General features: G+C 37.4%; 1 pseudogene; it reads left to right on the top strand.

Moving 5' to 3' along the window:
- Positions 1–2,986: 2,986 nt before the first annotated feature.
- Positions 2,987–3,661, top strand: LOC101567089 (annotated as a pseudogene).
- The last annotated feature ends 456 nt before the right edge of the window (positions 3,662–4,117 follow it).

Here is a 4,117-nt window from a genome sequence, read left to right as displayed (position 1 = left end):
GGTGGGCGGGGTGGAGGAGGCACTCCAGATAGGTTTCAAAAATACTACATTGCACATTAAAGCAAGGTTTTTATTGTAACACTATTTAGAGTCTTTATTATATTAACCAAGCATGACATTAGAACATAACCAGAAAAAGAGTATGAAGTATCTAGATAATGATTTACCACAAAATGTTTTTATTTTCTTCTTTTTCCTTTTTTCCTTCTTGCCTTCATCCTCTTTCTTTATGTTTTTTCTCCCCCTTTCTTTTCTTTTAAAGATAAAATATTTAAAATGACTGTTCCAGAGAACATACTTTGAGAAAGACTGATTTAGTAATTAATATTGGGAAATTAGGCGTACAATGAAGAAAAGAAAGGAAATTTGTTTTCACTATATGCCACTCTCTTGAAGTAATTACATGTTAAAAATAACTATTTTAAGTCTAAAGCAAAAAATTTTGGTGTATATTTTTAAATGGTTTCATGACAAGGACCTCTTTGTTTGTTTTTTTGTTTGGTCTTTTTGAGAAGAGCTTTGCTATGAACTTCAGGCTGGCCTTGAACTCACTTTGCAACCAGACTGGCCTCAAACTCCTGTCTCAGCTTCCTGAGTGCTGAGATTACAGGTGTGAGTCACCACACCTGATTTCCATGACTTTTTGTGTCCAAAATAAATAGAAAAAATTACAAAGATAAACATTGGTAGATTTGATTATAAAAATGGCCAAATATTTCTAAGACAAAAAAAATTACTTAACTTTGGTAGGCCAAATGCAAACAGGAAAAATGTCATTTGCTTAAAGTGGCAGTCACACTACAGCTTGGCAGGACTACCAAGAAGGAGCTGCATCCCTGACAATCAGGGATCCCAGAAGGCCCACTCCAACTCGGCGGGCATACTGGGAGGAAGCCACTGGACCAACAGCCAGGGTTCATCAATGGGCCCACTCCACCTCTGTGGGCATACTGGGAAGGAGCCATGGGACCCAAGCAAGCTGGGGCCCAGTGATCCACTTGGATGGGGCTCATCTAGAAGGAAGCCAACACAGCAACTAGACCCAAGCCAGATCTGGCCAGCTGAGTTCAAGTGCAGTAGATCTAGACCAGGTGAGCTGAGGCTCTTGCTGGACCCAACTGAGCCCAGACTGAGGCCCAGATTCACAGCAGTATCCTTGTGGCACAGAGGCAGCATCAAAGAAGGCAAAATCTTGGGATACACACAAAACAAGAATTGCTGACACAGGAGAGATACCTAAAATAAGAGACTGCTTACAGAGTGGTTCTGACTACTGCAATACAACTACCTACTATTAAACTTTCACAAAAAGGTATCACAGAAATCAAAATAAAGAGTTCTCTCTGAAATAGAAAATGACAAAAAGGAGAAGCAAAAGGCAGTCTCAGGCCCCAGCCAACCCAGATCAAACCGAGGAGACATCAGCACAGAAGAAATTGGAAGTCATGTATCTTAAATCTTTGAAATAATAGCAACTGAAGGAAAAAAAACCAGCAGAAGAGTATAGAGGAAATAAGATCAGAAATAGTCTCACAGGTAAAAAAAGGAATGATAACTACAATGAAAGAACTAACTGTTCTAAAGAAGACACTGATAAAAATTAGAGGAGAATAGAAAAATGATGGAAACCTTGAATGAGCAATGTAGGAAATAAATAGAATACATGAAGCAGATTCAAGAAGATATACAAGAAAGTAAAACTCCATTAAGAGTTGGCAAAACCATTTGAATGAAAGTGAAGATAGACTTTTAGACCTTGAAGACACTATTTCAGCTAGTGAAAAGGAAAGAAAAATCTCTTTAAAATAATCGAGATTCAGGAAATCATAATATAACAGCTGCAGGATGATGCAAAGATGAACAACATAAGATTGATAGGTATCAGTGAGAAAGAAGAAGGCAACACAAGTGACATGAAAATAATATAAGCAGAAGTAATAGCAGAAGATTTCCAAAAATGGGGAAACAATCTCACATTCAGGTAACCAAGGCATAAAGAACTCCAAATAATATCAGCCCAATTAAAACTACACCCACCTATAGTAATCAAGATCCCAGAAATTCAGCTCGAGAACAACTTACCAAAACCCACCAGAGAAAAGAAACAGATCACATTTAAAGGAAAACCCATCAGAATAGCAGAAAATTTCTCCTCAAAAACCATCAAGTTAGGAAGACTATAGAGCGAAGTACTTCAAGTCCTACAAGAAAACAAATTCCAACTCTTACATAGTCTGAAAAACTCTTTTTAATGGAGCAGTAAAATGCTTTCATGATGAAGAACAGCTAAAGAAATTCATGATGGTCAAACAGAATTCTAAAAATTATGCTAGAAAGGAATGAAAATGTCCACATTTCTAAGAACAACAACAGAAAGAACCCACCAAAAAAGGCGAACTATTAAACACAGGAGAATAGTAAGGAACCAACAGGAGGAAAATAACATGATAAATGTAAGTCAATAGATATAAATTACAACCACCAATGTAAATGGATTCAATTCACCAATTAAAAGAAATACAATGGCAGATTGGATTAAGAAAAATATCTAGCAATATGCTGTATACAAGAAACACATTTAACTCATGAAGATATTCATAGGCTGAAAGTCAAAGGATGCAATATAATAGTCCATGCTGCAGGACCTCAGAAAAAAGCAGGAATAGCTTTTCTGTATGCAAGCTGAACTTCAAACCAAGAATGATCAAATGAGATAAAGAAGGTCAATATATTCTGATTAGGGGACAAATTCAAGAGGAAGAGATACCATAAATCTATATGCATGAAATATAGGAGCACCCAAATGTATAAGACAAATTTTAAAGGACATGAAAATATAATAACCAATATCACAATCCTAACAGTGGACCTTAACACACCTTTATCTCAAAAAGATAGGTCAAGCCTTTTTTGCTCTCAGTGCTGGGCACTGGCCTTTTATGATCTTCACTCTACCACTTCCCAGCTCCCTCAGACAGTTAAGGCCATGGGTTTCAGAGACCTGAAAATCCCTGCTGGCCTGAATGTGCTTTGTGGTAACCTGGCCAAGAAGAGCTACATCTAGGAGTTTGTGCCCTCATAGGCAGATGTGGCCATGTTTGAAGTAGTCACCTGCCTCCCACCTGCTGACTTGTGCCATGTGCTAGATTGGTACATGACATCAAATCTTAAGAAAAGAAAAGGCCAGCTTGCCAGGAGTGAAGAAACTATAGGCAGGTGCAGCCCTGCCAATGTGGAAGACACCACCAGAGGTGGAGCTGCGGACAATAAAGATGATGATGATCTTGTTCTCTTTGGTTCTGATGATGAAGAGGAAAGTGAAGAAGCAAAGAGGCTAAGGGAAGAACAGTTTGCACAATATGAACCTGAGAAAGCCAAAACACCTGCACTTGTTGCCAAATCTTCCATCTTTCTGGATGTTAAAACTTGGTATGACAAAACAGATGTGGTGAAATCAGAGGAGTGCATCCGAGGCATTCAAGCAGATGGTTTGTTCTGGGGCTTCTGTAAACTAGTTCCAGTGGGATATGGAATTAAAAATCTGAAAATACAGTGTGTGAGTGAAGATGATAAAGTTGGAACAGATATGCTGGAAGAACAGATCACTGCTTTCAAGGACTATGTGCAGTCCATGGATGTGGCCACTTTTAACAAGATCTAAAATTCATCATGGATCATTGCACTTCAATAAAAGCTTGAAGGGAAAAAAAAGATAAGTCAAGCAGACAAAAAATTAGCAAAGAAGTAGCAGATCTGGACCTAATCTTTGAACAAATGGACTTAGCGGACATATATATAGTGTTCCACCTAACAACATCTGAACAGACTTTCTTTTTAGCTGCACATGGATGCTTTCTAAAATAGACCACATACTAGTCCATAAATTATGGTTATGTATATGTAACACAACAGAAATTATGCTATGCATATTATCTGACCACAGTGCAATGAAACTAGAAATTAATGACAAAAGAAATTATAAAAACCCATTAAAACATGAAAATTAAATAACACCCTCCTGAGCAACCAATGAGTTACACATAAAATTAAACAAGAAATTAAACAACATCTACAATCCAATGAAAATCCAAATATAACTTACTGGAAATTGTGGGAT

Source organism: Octodon degus, unplaced genomic scaffold (genome assembly GCF_000260255.1).
Source record: "Octodon degus isolate 3935 unplaced genomic scaffold, OctDeg1.0 scaffold00059, whole genome shotgun sequence".
NCBI lineage: Eukaryota > Metazoa > Chordata > Mammalia > Rodentia > Octodontidae > Octodon > Octodon degus.
The sequence above is the reverse complement of the archived record's forward strand: the minus strand, read 5'-3'. Positions and strand labels throughout refer to the sequence as shown.